Source organism: Aquarana catesbeiana, linkage group LG07 (assembly GCF_042186555.1).
Source record: "Aquarana catesbeiana isolate 2022-GZ linkage group LG07, ASM4218655v1, whole genome shotgun sequence".
In the NCBI taxonomy this organism is placed as follows: Eukaryota; Metazoa; Chordata; class Amphibia; order Anura; family Ranidae; genus Aquarana; species Aquarana catesbeiana.
In genome coordinates, this window is record NC_133330.1 from 207,046,295 (window position 1) to 207,069,357 (window position 23,063).

The following is a 23,063-nucleotide window of genomic DNA, read 5'->3' on the forward strand; positions in this document are numbered from 1 at the left end:
CCATCTATCAAACAAGTTTGATGCACAGGGGTCTGCACTAGTGGACAAAGAGGGAGATGCCTGTAAAGCAATGTCCATTAAGGCATGTCTTCTAGACCACAGTTACCGCCAATGCAATAGGCTAGGAGGCACATTGCAACCAGATGTTGGTTCAGGAGAAATGGGCGTTCGATGCAGCAGACATCATGGCAAATATTCTGGAAATTCAGGTGGCTTATCTCGCATCGACAGTATTTGCTCTCTCAGATCAAGGACACATCAGTTCTGATTCAGGTAGACAATAGAGCTGCAATATCATATATACATCACCAAGGCAGAACTAACAACAGTTCCTTACTAAGGGAAGTGGAACCCATCTTCATTTGGGCAGAGGGGAATCTGAAGGACCTAAGAGTAGTCTATCCTTCAGCCCATTTAAACACAGACGCCGATCACCTATCCCAAGGATTCCTGGGTCCCAACAAATGGTCCCTACAACTGAAGTTATTCAGTTGGGTTGTGGGCCAGTGGACCTTTCCTGAACTGCATCCTTTTGCTACAGCAAGCAATACCAAGCTGCGGAGGTTTATTTCACATCTACCTCACTCTTGGGCAGAAGCAATAGATGCCCTGTCAAGTCCTTGGGCATGCAATCTAATTTAGGCCTCCCCTGGCCTCCTACCTCGAAAATTCTCTTAAGACTTGCAATATCTACAATAAACGGTGATAACAGTCCTGCCATATTTGCAGGGAGACCCATGATTCCCTAGGGAAATATTTCTTAGTGTCCAGCCTCCAGTAAATATTCCTCTGATACCCTTTCTTCTGGCTCAAGGCATCACACCCATCAGAATCCCCACAGATTGAACCTTCACATTAGAATGTTAAAACAGAGGCTTTAATCATTAGGATGTTCCTCCAGAGCTGTTTTAACTCTGCTTAAAGCACAGGAGCCCTCAATGAACAATACGTGAGACAAGGTTTAGAATAAGTTTAGATCTTTCACTAACAGCAAAACTTCAATTCTGATGTACCTTCTTCCTCCCAACTCCTTGACTTCCTGCAAGCAGACCCTGATTTAGGACTAGGATTAAGCAATTTAAAAGGTACAGCTGGTGGCAATCTCTGCTGTGACAAAAAGAGATGGGCCGAACAACCTTTAATAATCAAGACAGTCAAGAAGATAATCCCACCCATTAAAACAAATCTTTCCCACTTGGGATCTCTCTATCACTCTGGAGCCCTTATCCAAACAGCCTTTTGCCCCATCTGATTCAGCATACTTGTGGAATCTCACATGGAAATGATTTTTCTTTGTGGCAATGGCATCGGGCTGGGGAGTATCAGAACTTCAGGCTCTGGGATCAGAAGACAAAAATATTATTTTTTGTACTCGGATAGAGTGGAACTTAGAATGGTACATTGATTCATCCCTAAGTTCTCCTCTTCCTCTACCATCTCCGAGCCTTGGGCCCTGCCAATCTTTTCAGATCCAGTTTTCACTTTCTTCACGAAGACAATAATACTTCGTTACTAAGACACTATCTTCAAGCCACAACTCCCTTCAGACTTTCATCTAACCTATTTGTAATACTCCAAAAAAAAAAAAAAAAAAAAAGCCCTCCGGCCATTCCAGAACTGCAGTATCCATCATGCCTAGTCATGTCTGAATGTCAGAGCTTTACAATACCTCATGGGACATGTAGTTCTGCGGCAGCTGGGGAGCCATAGTTTGCAGATCCCTGCTCTAGTACAATAGTTTCATGGATAATCAAGTTGGTTAAGAAGGTGTACAGGGATAGGGGACTGGAATCCCCTCTTCAGTTGGGCTGTATGCCACCTGGTTGTTTTCTGCTTCTTGGATGGCCAGAGCAGACTTATCCATCAAAACGATCTAAAGGGTAGCATCATGGTCATCCCAACATGCGTTTACAAGACGTTACAGAGTAGACCCGGCAGCTTTCTCATCTGTAGAAACTGGCAGACAGGCTATCAGGCCGGCATTTGCCTATTTTAAATTATTTTTCAAATAAATCTTCTACTATACATCATCCCACCTATTTTAGCTAGTTATTTGTCACAGGTATGCTGCCATAGAGGCCCCAGGAAAACAGAACATTGTTTCATACTTACCCTAATTGTCTTTTCCTGATGCCTATCCATGGAAGCATACAATCCCACCCTCAGTATGCTATATTACAGAGAATGCTGGGAGTGCACTAATTTCTTTTATAATATTCATTGGTCCTGAGGGAGGAGCCAAGGCAGAGCTTGTCACAGGTATGCTGCCATGGATAGGCACCAGGAAAAGAAAATTGTGGTAAGTATGAAACAATTTTCTGTTTTTTTTTTTCATTTTGTATAGAGTAAGAGGGTATTTAACCCCTGTCAGTTTATTTTTCAATGTGTGTCCCATTGCGGGGATTTTACCTCACTTCCTGCCCCATAGCCAAAACAGGAAGTGAGAGGAAGTCCAGCCAAAGTAAGGGAATTTCTGGTTTTCCCCATTGGAAGATTTCCCATCTAACTGTTGTGAGGATAACCTAGAATTTGGGATTTTCTTTTACTTTCATTATCGATGATAATTTTAAAAATGAAAAATAGAGAGGGTTCAATTTCCTAAATGGGGGAACAGACAGTAATAAAAAACTGACAGGTATCTCTCCACTCTTTCCAAAGCTAAAACAATGTTTTGACTTTAGTTATAGTTTAATTTTGTCCTGCAAAGGTCAACCCCTGTTCTCTGTGGGGAAACAGTAATCTCTTTGCGGAGGTCTGACACACTGACACACTCCCAGCTGAGTCAAACATATAGCTCTGCCATACTTGTGTGCAATCTACGGCATTACGGTGTGCACCCAAAAGCTCACATGTATGTGTGTATGTACATACACACACACACACACACACACACACACACACATACACACAGTGGGGACGTAAAGTATTCAGACCCCTTTACATTTTTCACTCTTTGTTATATTGCAGCCATTTGCTAAAATCATTTAGGTTCATTTTTTTCCTCATTAATGCACACCCAGCACCCCATATTGACAGAAAAACACAGAATTGTTGACATTTTTGCAGATTTATTAAAAAAAGAAAAATTGAAATATCACATGGTCCCAAGTAGGGATGAGCTTCGAGTTCGAGTCGAACTCATGTTCGACTCGAACATTAGCTGTTCGCAAGTTCGCCGAACAGCGAACAATTTGGGGTGTTCGCGACAAATTCAAATGCCGCAGAACACCCTTTAAAAGTCTATAGGAGAAATCAAAAGTGCTAATTTTAAAGGCTTATATGCAAGTTATTGTCATAAAAAGTATTTGGGGACCCGGGTCCTGCCCCAGGGGACATGGATCAATGCAAAAAAAGTTTTAAAAACGGCTGTTTTTTCAGGAGCAGTGATTTTAATAATGCTTAAAGTCAAACAATAAAAGTGTAATATTCCTTTAAATTTCGTAGCTTGGGGGTGTCTATAGTATGCCTGTAAAGGGGCGCATGTTTTCCGTGTTTAGAACAGTCTGACAGCAAAATGACATTTGGAAGGAAAAAACCCATTTAAAACTACCCGCGGCTATTGCATTGCCGACAATACACATAGAAGTTCATTGATAAAAACAGCATGGGAATTCCCCACAGGGAAACCCCGAACCAAAATTAAAAAAAAAAAATGAGGTGGGGTTCCCCCTAAATTCCATACCAGAGTCTGGTATGGATTTTAAGGGAATCCCCGTGCCAAAAAAAATTTAAAAAAATGGCGTGGGGTCCCCCCAAAAATCCATACCAGACCCTTATCCGAGCACGCAACCTGGCAGGCCGCAGGAAAAGAGGGGGGGATGAGAGTGCGGCCCCCCCCTCCTGAACCGTACCAGGCCACATGCCCTCAACATTGGGAGGGTGCTTTGGGGTAGCCCCCCAAAACACCTTGTCCCCATGTTGATGAGGACAAGGGCCTCATCCCCACAAACCTGGCCGGTGGTTGTGGGGGTCTGCGGGCGGGGGGCTTATCGGAATCTGGAAGCCCCCTTTAACAAGGGGGCCCCCAGATCCCGGCCCCCCCCTGCGTGAAATGGTAAGGGGGTACTTACCCCTACCATTTCACTAAAAAACTGTCAAAAATGTTAAAAATGACAAGAGACAGTTTTTGACAATTCCTCTATTTAAATGCTTCTTCTTTCTTCCTTCATCTTCTTCTTCTGGTTCTTCTGGCTCTTCTGGTTCTTCCTCCGGCGTTCTCGTCCAGCATCTCCTCCGCGGCATCTTCTATCTTCTTCTCCTCAGGCCGCTCCGCACCCATGGCATGGGGGGAGGCTCCCGCTCTTCTCTTCATCTTCTTCTTCATCCTCTTCTCTTCTTCATTTTCTTCTTCGGGCAGCTCCGCACCCATGCTGGCATAGAGGGAAGCTCCCGCTGTGTGACGGCGTCTTCTTGTCTGACGGTTCTTAAATAATAATAATAATCTGACGCACGGGACATGACGGGACTTCCCTGTGGCATTCCCCGTGACATCACAGGGAAGTCCCATCATGTCCAGGTTGCGTGCTCGGATAAGGGTCTGGTATGGATTTTTGGGGGACCCCACGCCGTTTTTTTTTGTTTTTTTTGGCGTGGGGTTCCCCTTAAAATCCATACCAGACCTGAAGGGCCTGGTATGGAATTTAGGGGGGCTCCCACATAATTTTTTTTTTTTTTTAATTTTGGTTCGGGGTTTCCCTGTGTTGAATTCCCATGCTGTTTTTATCAATGAACTTCTATGTGTATTGTCGGCAATGCAATAGCCGCGAGTAGTTTTAAATGGGTTTTTTCCTTCCAAATGTCATTTTGCTGTCAGACTGTTCTAAACATGGGAAACATGCGCCCCTTTACAGGCATACTATAGACATACTATAGACACCCCCCAGGTACGAAATTTAAAGGGATATTACACTTTTATTGTTTGACTTTAAGCATTATTAAAATCACTGCTCCTGAAAAAACGGCTGTTTTTAAAACTTTTTTTTGCATTGATCCATGTCCCCTGGGGCAGGACCCAGGTCCCCAAACACTTTTTATGACAATAACTTGCATATAAGCCTTTAAAATTAGCACTTTTGATTATTCATGTTCGTGTCCCATAGACTTTAACGGTGTTCGCGTGTTCGAGCGAACTTTTTTCCTGTTCGCATGTTCTGGTGCGAACCGAACAGGGGGGTGTTAGGCTCATCCCTAGTCCCAAGTATTCAGACCCTTTGCTCAGTATTTAGTAGAAGCACCCTTTTGATCTAATACAGCCATGAGTCTTTTTGGGAAAGATGCAACAAGTTTTTCACACTTGGAATTGGGGATCCTCTGCCATTACTTATTGCAGATCCTCTCCAGTTCTGTCAGGTTGGATGGTAAACGTTGGTGGACAGCTATTTTTAGGTCTCTTCAGAGATGCTCAATTGAGTTTAAGTCAGGGCTCTGGCTGGGCCATTTAAGAACAGTCACAGAGTTGTTGTGAAGCCGCTCCTTCCTTATTTTAGCTGTGTGCTTAGGGTCATTGCCTTGTTGGAAGGTAAACCTTCGGCCCAGTCTGAGGTCCTGAGCACTCTGGAGGTTTTCATCCAGGATATCCCTGGACTTGACTGCATTCATCTTTCCCTCAATTGCAACTAGTCGTCCTGTCCCTGCAGCTGAAAAACACCCCCACAGCATGATGCTGCCACCACCATGCTTCACTGTTGGGACTGTATTGGACAGGTGATGAGCAGTGCCTGGTTTTCTCCACACATACCACTTAGAAGTATGGCCAAAAAGTTCTATCCTTGTCTCATGAGACCAGAGAATCTTATTTCTCACCATCTTGGAGTCCTTCAGGTGTTTTTTTTTTAGCAAACTCCATGCAGGCTTTCCTGTGTCTTGCACTGAGGAGAGGCTTCCGTCGGGCCATAAAGCCCTGACTGGTGGAGGGCTGCAGTGGTGGTTGACTTTCTACAACTTTCTCCCATCTCCCGACTGCATCTCTGGAGCTCAGCCATAGTGATCTTTGGGTTCTTCTTTACCTCTCTCACCATAGCTCTTCTCCCCCGATAGCTCGGAGGCCAGCTCTAGGAAGTGTTCTGGTCATCTCAAACATCTTCCATTTAAGGATTATGGAGGCCACTGTGCTCTTAGGAACCTTAAGTGCAGTAGAATTTTTTTTGTAACCTTGGCCAGATCTGTGCCTTGCTACGATTCTGTCTGAGCTCTTCGGGCAGTTCCTTTGACCTCATGATTTACATTTGCTCTGACATGCACTGTGAGCTGTAAGGTCTTATTATAGACAGGTGTGTGGCTTTTCTAATCAAGTTCAATCAGTATAATCAAACACAGCTGGACTCAAATGAAGGTGTAGAACCATCTCAAGGATGATCAGAAGAAATGGACAGCACCTGAGTTAAATATACGAGTGTCACAGCAAAGGGTCTGAATACTTAGGACCATGTGATATTTCAGTTTTTCTTTTTTAATAAAGCTGCAAAAATGTCAACAATTCTTAGTTTTTCTGTCGATATGGGGTGCTGTGTGTACATTAATGAGGAAAAAAAAGGAACTTAAATGATTTTAGCAAATGGCTGCAATATAACAGAGTGAAAAATTTAAGGGTCTGAATACTTTCCATCCCCACTGTATATACAGTATCTCACAAAAGTGAGTGCATCCCTCACATTTTTGTAAATATTTTATTCTATCTTTTCATGTAACAACACTGAAGAAATGACACTTTGCTACAAAGTAAAGTAGTGAGTGTACAGCTTGTATAACAGTAAATTTGCTGTCCCCTCAAAATAACTTAACACACAGCCATTAATGTCTAAACCGCTGGCAACAAAAGTGAGTACACCCCTAAGTGAAAATGTCCAAATTGGGCCCAAAGTGCCAATATTTTGTGTGGCCACCATTATATTCCAGCACTGCCTTAACCCTCTTGGGCATGGAGTTCACCAGAGCTTCACAGGTTGCCACTGGAGTCCTCTTCCACTCCTCCATGACGACATCACAGAGCTGGTGCTCCTCCACCTTCCATTTGAGGATGCCCCACAGATGCTCAATATGGTTTATGTCTGGAGACATGCTTGGCCAGTCCATCACCTTTACCCTCAGCTTCTTTAGCAAGGCAGTGGTCATCTTGGAGGTGTGTTTGGGGTCATTATCATGTTGGAATACTGTCCTGTGGCCCAGTCTCTGAAGGGAGGGGATCATGCTCTGCTTCAGTATGTCACAGTACATATTGGCATTCATGGTTCCCTCAAAGAACTGTAGCTCCCCAGTGCCAGTAGCACTCATGCAGTCTCAGACCATGACACTCCCACCACCATGCTTGACTGTAGGCAAGACACACGTGTCCTTGTACTTCTCACCTGGTTGCCGCCACACACGCTTGACACCATCTGAACCAAATATGTTTATCTTGGTCTCATCAGACCACAGGAGGTTCCAGTAATCCATGTCCTTAGTCTGCTTGTCTTCAGAAAACTGTTTGTTGGCTTTCTTGTGCATCATCTTTAAAAAGAGGCTTCTTTCTGGGAATACAGCCATGCAGACCAATTTGATGCAGTGTGCGGTGTATGGTCTGAACACTGACAGGTTGACCCCCCAGGGCCTTCAACCTCTGCAGCAATGCTGGCAGCACTCATACGTCTATTTCCCAAAGACAACCTGGTTATGACGCTGAGCACGTGCACTCAACTTCTTTGGTCGACTATGGTGAGGCCTGTTCTGAGTGGAATCTGTCCTGTTAAACCACTGTATTGTCTTTGCCACTGTGCTGCAGCTCAGTTTCAGGGTCTTGGCAATCTTCATATAGCCTAGGCCATCTTTATGAAGAGCAACAATTCTTTTTTTTAGATCCTCAGAGTTCTTTGCCATGAGGTGCCATGTTGAACTTCCAATGACCAGTATGAGAGAGTGATAACACCAAATTTAACACACCTGGTCCCCATTCACACCTGAGACCTTGTAATACTAACAAGTCACATGACACCGGGAGAGAAATTGGCTAATTGGCCCCAATTTGGACATTTTTACTTAGGGGTGTACTCACTTTATTGCCAGCGGTTTAGACATTAATGGCTAGGTGTTGAGTTATATTACGCAGGCATAGGACACACACACACACACACACACACACACACACACACACACACACACACTCACAATTGCTTTTTTTTACCACTACTAATCCTTTATATTAATAGTAAGTAGGGGAGTTTGTCACGGAACGCCCCACACTCCGCTTGGGTGCTTCCGTCATATACCGCTTCCTAAGTTCTGGAACACGAGTCCAATGGATCTGGCTATAGGAACCCCAAGAACTAGACAACACCAGTCTTGGAGTACATCAGAACTACCTTTATTTTGAGATCTCATAGACCTTTATACAGCAGGGATGACTCAAAGCTAACCTAATTAACATGACCTAATTTACTACAAAATGTACCCAGACCAGATGACAGTCTTGTGGGCACCGAGCTTCACACATTAATACAATTAACAATACAAACAACAATCTCCCCCCTCCTCAGCCTAGACCATTCGTCTATTAGCCAGGGCTGGTGGCTAATGTGATCAGCTCTCTCAATTAACATAAACAAATGTTGATAACACCAGCATCTCCTCACAGGATGTGTCCCAGCAGAATGAATCAGTCTTATCAGCAGGGGGCTGCTGGAGGAATCCCCCCTCCCTCTTCAGGGACACAAATATACAGTATATACATGACTGAGTCCGATTAATACAGTTCAGACTGGATTTCTCATTCACCTCAAATGCTAGGGCCCATAATCGGTGGGCAACAGGCTTGCACACAGTCCTCTCCAACAGCCTCCGCTCTGGCCATGCCCGTGACAGAGTTATTCCCGCGCTATCAATTATGGAAGCGGCTAGAATTGGAAAAGCCGCGTGCACCGATAAGGTAAACACCTGACCTTTTAAATAAATATATATAAGTAGGTGGTGCTGCGCTGATCCTTAGTATGAAAACAAATGAAATTGGATAATAAATAAATGCGTGTATCGCAAATAAAGTGAAATTACGTGAAAGAAAAACATTTTTTTACATATGACATAAAATAAAAATCTAAATGTTCAATTCCTTAGATAATTGGTGAGAAGGTGGCATAAGTAGATTCTAAATAAAATAATCGCTTAAATCACCTAAAATGAAATTTACATAATTTTAAATGCATAAACGTGATAGTGGAACTACCAAAACACCAATAGCTGACATTAGGTTAAGCATAAATAAAGTGCATAGTGAATGTAAACAACGTGCATCTACAATTAGACCAGCAAAATATATGGTGCAAACAAAAAAGTGCAATGTGCAACCATAAAACTGAAGGAGTAATATCTTACTCTTTTTTCATATAGTGCATACTGTGCAAAACAACATCAAAATTCAAAATCAAAAAGAATAATTGGCTGGAATCTTAAAGAATGAAAATTGACAAAAGGAGAAAGCATACATAAAATGCATAAAAAAAGTCCTTTTATAAAATTGTGACAGCAACATCCTAGCATGCACACGTTGAAATTAAAGTGCTGAAGTGAACCACATCAAGTGTTTTCTTCGTGTGCAAAACCACTCGGATAGGTAATGGCCCCTTACCTTAAGGTAATAGGGCAAAAGCATATATCAGGAAAGCTGTTAAGACATCCACCTATAGACTCCAACACGTCCCTCACTGTCCTGGATCCTAGGATGGGATTCCCTCAGGTATGGTGCGGGGGGGTTGTATATATAGGGGGTAATCGGCAGAAAAGAAGCCAATAGTGTAATCCCGTTTGATTAATGGTAATACTCTTTATTAAAAAGTTGTAGGTACTCACATAAAAGTTTAAAAACAGCGGTATCAATCCGACGAGAGGCGAGCTCGTATGCCTCTGTTTGTGTGTGCAGCCTGTCTCGTCCCTACGCGTGACGTCACACCTCGTGACTTCATCAGGGGATAAACACAGGCTGTAATCGTGTCCTTAAATAGTCTAATATTGGCCAATATGGGGCGGCCATTTTCCCGGAGTGCAATTGGGTTAATGCGGCGGCCATTTTCCAAGAGATTTTTCACCGCTAGTTCCGCCTTGGGTATCTATCTATGTGGAGATGTCAGCTGACTTGTGGGACCAATAAGCATCGTCTAGCTCGATTAGTTTATATGGTGCTGTCAGCAAAGGAGGTTACCCCATCTCTAATATGCTGGAACTAGCGGGGAGAAGCTGGATGGGAATATCACAAATTGATCGATAAAACTGGCTATAACATAATGTAAATTGGGTTTTAGCTCAGTACTAGAGGTCTGTCTCTTTGGTTTAATATAATAACCTACCACCCTGGCTACCGGGTGTAGCGGACAGAGCTTGTGTGGGTGAGGGCATTAGAGCGTTCTACACTCATCGCGGGGGGGGGGAGAGGGAGGGGGGGAGGAAGGGGAAACGGGAAGAGAGAGGCAGCAGACACTGACAGAGCTCATAATAAACATAATATAAATAGTAAATCAATAAAAAATATATATTTGCCCAGAAACTTGTATTAGACCTATTGGGAGGCATGTTGGTCTACAACAATATAAATAATAATAATAAACTTGTAATGAATAAAAATAGCAGAGGAACCAAAAAGTCAAAAAAATAAAAATTATATTAAAAAACATTACAAAACCCAAATTCAGCATGTTATGAGTATTGCTAATGTGAGGATGTGTATGTCTAATGGGTTCAAATAATGTATTGCAGAAATAACCAAGATTTTTAGTTGGGGTATCCTGCCAGAGAGTATATGCTGGTTGTTTAACTAGTGAGTGGCGCATTGAGAGTCTGGTCATATGGGCCATAGTAAATTTTTTAACATGGTATAGGACAGTTGCAGTGCATATTCGCTAAAAGGTATATGAAGGAGAGAAAGTCTAAAACTTGGGGGTAAAAATTCTGTTAAAAATGATAAAAGTTAAAAGTCACTCAGGAAGCAGTTTAGGTCAAACTCAATGTTTAGACCACGGGGCCAGAAGGTATCTAAGGTGAAGATCCACTTGGATTCTAGTTTGCTTAGGGTTCTCACCTTGTGGCCACCCCGCCAATGTTTAATGTATGGGGTGATACCCCAAAAACTCAGATGTGTGGGGTCTTTATTATGGCAGGTTAGAAAATGTTTGGACACGCAGTGTTTGTCATAGCCGTTGAGAATATTTTGGACATGTTTCTTAATACGGACTCTCAGGGGTCTTTTTGTGCGGCCTACATATTGGAGGCCGCAACTGCATTCTAATGCGTAAACTGCCCCCTCGGTGTTACAGCAAATAAAGTCTTTAATCACATGATTCTCTCCTGTGCTGGTTGAGCTGAAATTAAATACTTTTTTATTTGGGCGTTTCGTCCTAAGACAGGCGAAACACCTTTTGCAAGGATAAAAGCCGTTACCAGTGAAAAAAGAAAACTGTTTTTTGGGGGGATCTACTATATTTTTAACTACTATGTCCCTGATAGTAGGTGCCCTCTTATATATGAACTTCGGTTTTTTAGAGAGGATGTCTTGTAGTTGCTTGTCTGCCAGTAAGATGTGCCAATGATCCTTGATTATCCTTTTGATTTTTTTGTATTGTACATTGAAATCCAGGATAAGAGGTATTCCCTCAACTGTGTTTTTTTGTTGTATAGTTTTCTCTTTGATCAATTGGTTCAGATCGAGTGTGGAGACTTCGGCAATTTTGGCCTTAATGAATTTATGATCATAGTCTTTTGATTTGAATCTTTCGCCTAATTTTTCTGCTTGTTCAAAGTATGTTTCAGTTTTGGTACAGTTTCTTTTTATCCGCATCAGTTGTCCCTTTGGGATATTAAAAATCCAATTTTGGTGGTGACAGCTTGTGGTGGGGAGATAGCTGTTTCTATCAACTCCTTTAAAGTGCGTTTTTGTGCTGAATACTGATTCATCTAGTGAAATCTCTAGGTCTAGGAAGTTGATTTTTTTCTTGCTGATGTCCCAGGTTAATGAGATATTTCTATCATTATTATTAAGTTTTTCAAGGAATTTGATTAGGTCTTTTTCTTCTCCATCCCACAAAATAAAAATGTCATCTATATATCTTTTGTATATGATGAGCTGGCTAGGGCGGTCACTGAAAACATTATATTCTTCCCACTGTGCCATGAATAAACCGGCTATACTTGGGGCAAACTTGGCGCCCATGGCCACCCCGGTTTGCTGATGGTGGTAGGATCTATCGTACCAAAAATAGTTGTTTTTGAGACTAAATTCTAAACATTTAATCAGGAACTTCCTTTGTGAGCATGGGAGTTTAGTGTATTTCCTTAAACCCCATTTAGCTGCTTCACACGCCTTATGGTGGGGAATAATTGTATATAAGGCTGATACATCGACTGTGGCCATAATCCATGCTTTATCTTCTCCTTGAATATTCTCAATCACTCGTAGCATCTCTTTGCTGTCTTTCAGGTATGCTTCCGTTTTCTGAACTACCGGCTGTAGGAAGATATCTATGTACTGGCCCATCCTCGATGTTATCGACTCGATGCCATTGACAATCGGCCTAGGGGGGGTGGGTCGGTTCTATTTTTGTGTATTTTTGGTACTGAGTAAATGCTTGGCATTCGACAGGAGTCTGGTATAAGATATCTAACTTCCTTCTTGTTCAGGATTCCCTTCTTTGCTCCCAAGTGTACTACTTGTTCAAGTGGCTCTGCGGCATCCAAAGAACCGGATTCTTCAATAGTCTGGTGTAGGTGTTATTGTCATTTAGCATGAGGGTCATTGTGTTATGGTACTGTTCTTTAGAGAGAATTACAATCCCTCCTCCCTTGTCGGCTGGTCGAATGACAATATCCTGCCTCTTAGTGAGCTTCCGAATCCCACTTTTAATATGCTTTGATTCTTCTTTTTTCTTGATTGGTACATCTTTTATTTCATCTAAAACAATTTTTTTAAAAACATCAATGTATTTATTGTCTTTTGCTGGTGGGTTAAAAACGGATTTATTCCTGAGTGAGCTGTGTAGAATCCCATTGTCTGATGGCTGTGCTATTTTAGGTAGTGGGGGGGTTCCCTACCATATATTTTTGTATATTTAGCTTACGTACAAATTTTTGAATCCCAATGTACGTCTCAAATTTGTTCAAATTTTTTGTGGGTGCATATTTCAGCCCTCTATCAAGTACTCCAATTTCTTCATGTGTGAGTACTTTCCCACTGAGGTTGAAGATCCCCTCCCCCTTTATACTCTTCTTCTTTTGTTGTCTCTTACCGGATCTTCGTCCTCTCTTCTTTCGGGGCTTCCTCTGGGATCTCGTGTATCCTCTTGGTATCTCACCGGATGGTTCTCTCTGCTCCTGTCTAAAAAAGGTCTGTTTGATTCCTGTTCTCCATATGGTGGAGGGTATGGTCTGATTGATCTTTCTTCCCCTTCTCTGTTTGCCAAGGGGGCATAGTAGTTGTAGGTCGGGACTGGACTTCGTTCATCCGGCTCGTAGTGCCTCTGTGGTAAACCACTTCTGTCTTCATGTCTATATTCCTGTATGGGGCTTCTATCTCTATGTCTATAATAGTCTGAATCTCTGTTGTCTCTGTATTCTTGTGCGGGTCTCCTTTGGCCTCTATATCCATATGGTGGGCCTCTTGATTCTCGTTCACCATATGGGGGTCTGTGCCAGTTGTTTCGATTGTAGGGTCTTCTGTTGTTCTTCCCATAATAAGGTTTTCTTCCTCCATTTCGTGGTGTACGGTTGTTTTGTTGGGGTCTCCGTTCATTCCCAATCCCATCCTAGGATCCAGGACAGTGAGGGACGTGTTGGAGTCTATAGGTGGATGTCTTAACAGCTTTCCTGATATATGCTTTTGCCCTATTACCTTAAGGTAAGGGGCCATTACCTATCCGAGTGGTTTTGCACACGAAGAAAACACTTGATGTGGTTCACTTCAGCACTTTAATTGCAACGTGTGCATGCTAGGACGTTGCTGTCACAATTTTATAAAAGGACTTTTTTTTATGCATTTTATGTATGCTTTCTCCTTTTGTCAATTTTCATTCTTTAAGATTCCAGCCAATTATTCAATTTTGATGTTGTTTTGCACAGTAATGCACTATATGAAAAAAGAGTAAGATATTACTCCTTCAGTTTTATGGTTGCACATTGCACTTTTTTGTTTGCACCATATACTTTGCTGGTCTAATTGTAGATGCAGGTTGTTTACATTCACTATGCACTTTATTTATGCTTAACCTAATGTCAGCTATTGGTGTTTTGGTAGTTCCACTATCACGTTTATGCATTTAAAATTATGTAAATTTTATTTTAGGTGATTTAAGCGATTATTTTATTTAGAATCTACTTATGCCACCTTCTCACCAATTATCTAAGGAATTGAACATTTAGATTTTTATTTTATGTCATATGTAAAAAAAAAATTTTATTTCACGTAATTTCACTTTATTTGCGATACACGCATTTATTTATTATCCAATTTCATTTGTTTTCATACTAAGGATCAGCGCAGCACCACCTACTTATATATATTTATTTAAAAGGTCAGGTGTTTACCTTATCGGTGCATGCGGCTTTTCCAATTCTAGCCGCTTCCATAATTGATAGCGCGGGAATAACTCCCCTACTTACTAGCTTGTCCTCACACACTCCCCATTCCTGCAGCAATCATGGATGTGTTCTCTTATATGGAAAAAAGGCAAGTTAATTTAGAGGAAGTATTTAATATTAACAATAAAAAAAGTAATCGCAATTTGGACCTAGAAAGTCTAATGCGTAAATTGGGACACAATATGGAGAAGAAGGTGAGTCTCTGGTGGGACACCTGCACCTTCGAAACCTGTCTCAAAGAAAGTATTGTCCCCAGAAGGCTAAGGTGGGATGTCCCCCCGAATGATGGTCTTACGGATCAGGAATCAAACGACGAGTGGTAATAAATTTTTCAATGATAAAGGCCTAGAACTTATAGGTTTCCTGTTGGATAGGAAAAGGAGGAAAAATAAAATAGATCAGAACATTGCGGATCTCAAAGAAGAATTAGAACAATATAAAGACACGACCGAATATAAAACTCTAATGACACAACTAAACAAGGATCTGGCTAAGAAAGACAAAGAGGTACAGCAAAGAAAAAAGTAAGAAACATACAAGAGACACCAATGACTTTCATAATGACCAAGTTTTTAAATGGCAAAGCCAATTAGTAAAAGTGGAATCCTTATCGACTTACTCCACACCTGAAAAAACAGTGAGAATGCACCCCCAGCCTCGAAATGAATCACCTAGGCCAGCCATAGAAAATAGAAGTCAACAGGACACTAGAGATGAAAATAGATATATGACCCCAAGAGAAAGAGAAAATGATGGGAGATACTATGAATATCAAAATTACACCCCCTATCCGAATGAACGGAGACCCCAACAAAACAACCGTACACCACGAAATGGAGGAAGAAAATCTTATTATGGGAAGAACAACAGAAGACCCTACAATCAAAACAACTGGCACAGACTCCCATATGGTGAACGAGAATCAAGAGGCCCACCATATGGATATAGAGGCCAAAGGAGACCCACACAAGAATACAGAGACAACAGAGATTCAGACTATTATAGACATAGAGATAGAAGCCCCATACAGGAATATAGACATGAAGACAGAAGTGGTTTACCACAGAGGCACTACGAGCCGGATGAACGAAGTCCAGTCCCGACCTACAACTACTATGCCCCCTTGGCAAACAGAGAAGGGGAAGAAAGATCAATCAGACCATACCCTCCACCATATGGAGAACAGGAATCAAACAGACCTTTTTTAGACAGGAGCAGAGAGAACCATCCGGTGAGATACCAAGAGGATACACGAGATCCCAGAGGAAGCCCCGAAAGAAGAGAGGACGAAGATCCGGTAAGAGACAACAAAAGAAGAAGAGTATAAAGGGGGAGGGGATCTTCAACCTCAGTGGGAAAGTACTCACACATGAAGAAATTGGAGTACTTGATAGAGGGCTGAAATATGCACCCACAAAAAATTTGAACAAATTTGAGACGTACATTGGGATTCAAAAATTTGTACGTAAGCTAAATATACAAAAATATATGGTAGGGAACCCCCCACTACCTAAAATAGCACAGCCATCAGACAATGGGATTCTACACAGCTCACTCAGGAATAAATCCGTTTTTAACCCACCAGCAAAAGACAATAAATACATTGATGTTTTTAAAAAAATTGTTTTAGATGAAATAAAAGATGTACCAATCAAGAAAAAAGAAGAATCAAAGCATATTAAAAGTGGGATTCGGAAGCTCACTAAGAGGCAGGATATTGTCATTCGACCAGCCGACAAGGGAGGAGGGATTGTAATTCTCTCTAAAGAACAGTACCATAACACAATGACCCTCATGCTAAATGACAATAACACCTACACCAGACTATTGAAGAATCCGGTCTTTGGATGCCGCAGAGCACTTGAACAAGTAGTACACTTGGGAGCAAAGAAGGGAATCCTGAACAAGAAGGAAGTTAGATATCTTATACCAGACTCCTGTCGAACGCCAAGCATTTACTCAGTACCAAAAATACACAAAAATAGAACCGACCCACCCCCTAGGCCGATTGTCAATGGCATCGAGTCGATAACATCGAGGATGGGCCAGTACATAGATGTCTTCCTACAGCCGGTAGTTCAGAAAACGGAAGCATACCTGAAAGACAGCAAAGAGATGCTACGAGTGATTGAGAATATTCAAGGAGAAGATAAAGCATGGATTATGGCCACAGCCGATGTATCAACCTTATATACAATTATTCCCCACCATAAGGCGTGTGAAGCAGCTAAATGGGGTTTAAGGAAATACACTAAACTCCCATGCTCACAAAGGAAATTCCTGATTAAATGTTTAGAATTTAGTCTCAAAAACAACTATTTTTGGTACGATAGATCCTACTACCATCAGCAAACCGGGGTGGCCATGGGCGCCAAGTTTGCCCCAAGTATAGCCGGTTTATTCATGGCACAGTGGGAAGAATATAATGTTTTCAGTGACCGCCCTAGCCAGCTCATCATATACAAAAGATATATAGATGACATTTTTATTTTGTGGGATGGAGAAGAAAAAGACCTAATCAAATTCCTTGAAAAACTTAATGATAATGATAGAAATATCTCATTAACCTGGGACATCAGCAAGAAAAAAAATCAACTTCCTAGACCTAGAGATTTCACTAGATGAATCAGTATTCAGCACAAAAACGCACTTTAAAGGAGTTGATAGAAACAGCTATCTCCCCACCACAAGCTGTCACCACCAAAATTGGATTTTTAATATCCCAAAGGGACAACTGATGCGGATAAAAAGAAACTGTACCAAAATTGAAACATACTTTGAACAAGCAGAAAAATTAGGCGAAAGATTCAAATCAAAAGGCTATGATCATAAATTCATTAAGGCCAAAATTGCCGAAGTCTCCACACTCGATCGGAACCAATTGATCAAAGAGAAAACTATACAACAAAAAAACACAGTTGAGGGAATACCTCTTATCCTGGATTTCAATGTACAATACAAAAAAATCAAAAGGATAATCAAGGATCATTGGCACATCTTACTGGCAGACAAGCAACTACAAGACATCCTCTCTAAAAAAACGAAGTTCATATATAAGAGGGCACCTACTATCAGGGATATAGTAGATCCCCCCAAAAAACAGTTTTCTTTTTTCACTGGTAACGGCTTTTATCCTTGCAAAAGGAGTTTGCCTGTCTTAGGACGAAACGCCCAAATAAAAAAGTATTTAATTTCAGCTCAACCAGCACAGGAGAGAATCATGTGATTAAAGACTTTATTTGCTGTAACACCGAGGGGGCAGTTTACGCATTAGAATGCAGTTGCGGCCTCCAATATGTAGGCCGCACAAAAAGACCCCTGAGAGTCCGTATTAAGGAACATGTCCAAAATATTCTCAACGGCTATGACAAACACTGCGTGTCCAAACATTTTCTAACCTGCCATAATAAAGACCCCACACATCTGAGTTTTTGGGGTATCACCCCATACATTAAACATTGGCGGGGTGGCCACAAGGTGAGAACCCTAAGCAAACTAGAATCCAAGTGGATCTTCACCTTAGATACCTTCTGGCCCCGTGGTCTAAACATTGAGTTTGACCTAAACTGCTTCCTGAGTGACTTAACTTTTATCATTTTTAACAGAATTTTTACCCCCAAGTTTTAGACTTTCTCTCCTTCATATACCTTTTAGCGAATATGCACTGCAACCGTCCTATCCCATGTTAAAAAATTTACTATGGCCCATATGACCAGACTCTCAATGCGCCACTCACTAGTTAAACAACCAGCATATACTCTCTGGCAGGATACCCCAACTAAAAATCTTGGTTATTTCTGCAATACATTATTTGAACCCATTAGACATACACATCCTCACATTAGCAATACTCATAACATGCTGAATTTGGGTTTTGTAATGTTTTTTAATATAATTTTTATTTTTTTGCCTTTTTGGTTCCTCTGCTATTTTTATTCATTACAAGTTTATTATTATTATTTATATTGTTGTAGACCAACATGCCTCCCAATAGGTCTAATGCAAGTTTCTGGGCAAATATATATTTTTTATTGATTTACTATTTATATTATGTTTATTATGAGCACTGTCAGTGTCTGCTGCCTCTCTCTTCCCGTTTCCCCTTCCTCCCCCCACTCCCTCTCCCCCCCCCGCGATGAGTGTAGAACGCTCTAATGCCCTCACCCACACAAGCTCTGTCCGCTACACCCGGTAGCCAGGGTGGTAGGTTATTATATTAAACCAAAGAGACAGACCTCTAGTACCGAGCTAAAACCCAATTTACATTATGTTATAGCCAGTTCTATCGATCAATTTGTGATATTCCCATCCAGCTTCTCCCCGCTAGTTCCCGCATATTAGAGATGGGGTAACCTCCTTTGCTGACAGCACCATATAAACTAATCGAGCTAGACGGTGCTTATTGGTCCCACAAGTCAGCTGACATCTCCACATAGATAGATACCCAAGGCGGAACTAGCGGTGAAAAATCTCTTGGAAAATGGCCGCCGCATTAACCCAATTGCACTCCGGGAAAATGGCCGCCCCATATTGGCCAATATTAGACTATTTAAGGACACGATTACAGCCTGTGTTTATCCCCTGATGAAGTCACGAGGTGTGACGTCACGCGTAGGGACGAGACAGGCTGCACACACAAACAGAGGCATACGAGCTCGCCGCTCGTCGGATTGATACCGCTGTTTTTAAACTTTTATGTGAGTACCTACAACTTTTTAATAAAGAGTATTACCATTAATCAAACGGGATTACACTATTGGCTTCTTTTCTGCCGATTACCCCCTATATATACAACCCCCCCGCACCATACCTGAGGGAATCCCATCCTAGGATCCAGGACAGTGAGGGACGTGTTGGAATCTATAGGTGGATGTCTTAACAGCTTTCCTGATATATGCTTTTGCCCTATTACCTTAAGGTAAGGGGCCATTACCTATCCGAGTGGTTTTGCACACGAAGAAAACACTTGATGTGGTTCACTTCAGCACTTTAATTGCAACGTGTGCATGCTAGGACGTTGCTGTCACAATTTTATAAAAGGACTTTTTTTATGCATTTTATGTATGCTTTCTCCTTTTGTCAATTTTCATTCTTTAAGATTCCAGCCAATTATTCAATTTTGATGTTGTTTTGCACAGTATGCACTATATGAAAAAAGAGTAAGATATTACTCCTTCAGTTTTATGGTTGCACATTGCACTTTTGTGTTTGCACCATATACTTTGCTGGTCTAATTGTAGATGCACATTGTTTACATTCACTATGCACTTTATTTATGCTTAACCTAATGTCAGCTATTGGTGTTTTGGTAGTTCCACTATCACGTTTATGCATTTAAAATTATGTAAATTTTATTTTAGGTGATTTAAGCGATTATTTTATTTAGAATCTACTTATGCCACCTTCTCACCAATTATCTAAGGAATTGAACATTTAGATTTTTATTTTATGTCATATGTAAAAAAATTATTTTCTTTCACGTAATTTCACTTTATTTGCAATACACGCATTTATTTATTATCCAATTTCATTTGTTTTCATACTAAGGATCAGCGCAGCACCACCTACTTATATATATTCCTTTATATTGGCTTCTACAAATGCAGCAATTTAGAAATCAGATGAAAGATTTAAGGCTGGAAAACACTTTTTGATTGATTAAAAAGTGCATTTTATATTCAACTCTATAGATCTGACCAAAATGAGGGACAAATGGGGGGGGGGGGGCATTGCCCCAAATCAGGGACAGTCCCTCGAAATCAGGGACACACACACTCCTATAAATAAATGTAAACAAACATTTTAAAATGTATTAAAACATGGATATATCAGTAGAGCAGTGGAGGGGGTCAGTAGGGCAATGGATGGTGTCACAGTCAGGGCCGGCTCTACCATGGGTCCCGGTGGGACCATGGGACCCGGGTGGCACTTTCAGGGGGGCAGCAAACTCCCACCCACCAGCCAGCCCGTTCCGCTGCTTATTTCACGGGGACCAATCGGGCCAGTAAATGCAGAGCACCGGTGTGCACTTCTATTTCCTGGTGATGGTGGAACGCACGTTTGGGCACCTCCCACGTCTTGCATTATTTCCGGCTAATGACATCACGTCCACCCTATCGTGCATTCCACTGCCACCAGGAAGTAGAAGTACACACCGGTGCTCTGCATGTACTGGCCCGATTTGTTCCCGGTGGCGGCTCCTAATTCAGTCCCTTCTTGCTCCGAACAAAACAGCCACTACAATGGGCATCAGGGCCGCTTTTAGAAATCATGGGGCCCCGTACAGCCTACCTGATGGGGCCCTTTTCGACCCAGTGGCAGTCGACGTGGCAAGTGACAAGCTGCACCTGCTGACAAGTGACGTGACAAGTGACACACTGCATCTGCTGAAAGTGATGTGGCAAGTGACACACTGCATCCACTGACAAGTGATGTGGCAAGTGACACACTGCATCCGCTGACAAGTGATGTGGCAAGTGACACACTGCATCCGCTGATAAGTAGGGATGGGCCGAACACTCCCCTGTTCGGTTCGCATCCAGAACATGCAAACAGGCATAAAAATTTGTTCGGATACGTGAACACCGTTAGTCTATGGAACACGAACATGAAAAATCAAAACTGCTAATTTTAAAGGTTAATATGCAAGTTATTGTCATAAAAAGTGTTTGGGGACCTGGGTCCTGCCCCAGGGGACATGTATCAATGTGTCACATACCTGGTTGGAGGCCGAAATGCCGAGAGGGCTCCCCTTGCAGCTGAGTGCAGTACACCCCTGAAGTTGGGTACAGATGGGTGTAGTGCCCAGAGAAGCACAGGTTGCCAGATGGATTCCAGAGAGAAGAGCTGGTGGGCACCAAAAGGACACCAGGTAATACAGGAAACACAGCTGGGCTAAAGTCTATAAGAATCCTCGGTAATACTTGGCAAGGTGTGCACAAGGAACAGTAGTGGAAGCCAGGCCAGGGGTCAAACACAGTAGATCCGGCAAGAGGAAGAGGCAGGTTACAGAAACAGGGACAAGCCAAAGGTCTGGTATCAGGAAGCAGGCAGGAACAGGTACTGTAGGAAAGTCTGTAATACAAGCCGGGATCAGGTACTGGAGAGGACAACAAGTCGGTAAAGCAAGCCAGGGGGTCAAACCAGGAGAGCAGATCAGACAGGTCAGGAACAAGCCTGGTCACAACAGGAATCCAAATAGTAATTGCACAGAGGCACAGGAAGACTGACAAACCAGCAACTGCAGACACTAGCAGACTTCCTTATATAGGCCCATGTGACCTACTGGTAGAGATACTGGGTCCTAAAGTCCTTCTCCTGCCAGAGATGCTGGGTCCTAAAGTCCTTCTCCTGCCATAAGTGCTGGTAGAGATGCTGGGTCCTAGAGCCCTTCTCCTGCTGTTGGTTCCTTGACAACTGGCACTATTGCCAGTTCTCCTACGGCCATTTCCCTGACACAATGCAAAAAAAAGTTTTAAAAATGTCAGTTTTTTTGAGAGCAGTGATTTTAATAATGCTTAAAGTGAAACAATAAAAGTGAAATATTCCTTTAAATTTTGTACCTGGGGGTGTCTATAGTATGCCCGTAAAGTAGTGCATGTTTCCCGTGCTTATAACAGTCCGAGAGCAAAATGACATTTCTAAAGGAAAAAAAGTCATTTAAAAGTGCTAGCGCTAGTGCCAACAATACACATAAAAGTCACTGAAAGTCATTGAAAAAAAAAATGGTGTGGGGTTCTCCCCAAAAATTCATACCAGACCCTTCAGGTCTGGTTTGGATTTTAAGGCGAACTCCGCACCAAAATTAAAAAAAAATATTGTGGGGTTCCCCCAAAAATCCACACCAGACCCTTATCCAAGCACACAACCTGGCAAGCCACAGGAAAAGAGGGGGGGACGAGAGAGCGCCCCCCCTCAACCGTACCAGGCCAAATGCCCTCAACATGGGGAGGATGTCCCCATGTTGATGGGGACAAGGGTCTCATCCCCACAACCCTTGCCCTGTGGTTGTGGGGGTCTGCGGGCGGGGGGCTTATCGGAGTCTGGAAGCCCCCTTTAACAAAGGGGACACCCACATCCCGGCCCCCCTATGTGAATTGGTAAGGGGTACATTGTACCCCTACCATTTCACAAAAAGAAAGTGTCAAAATGTTAAGAAACCACAGGAGACGGCTTGGGACAAGTCCTTTAATAAAAATAAAAAAATAAAAAATAAAAAAAGAGATTTTTATTTTATTTTTAATAAAGGACTTGTCCCAAGCCGTCTCCTGTGGTTTTTAACATTTTGACACTTTCTTTTTGTGAAATGGTAGGGGTACAATGTGCCCCTTACCAATTCACATAGGGGGGGGCCGGGATCTAGGTGTCTCCTTTGTTAAAGGGGCTTCCAGATTCCGATAAGCCCCCCGTCCGCAGACCCCCACAACCACCGGGCAAGGGTTGTGGGAATGAGGCCCTTTTCCCCATCAACATGGGGACAT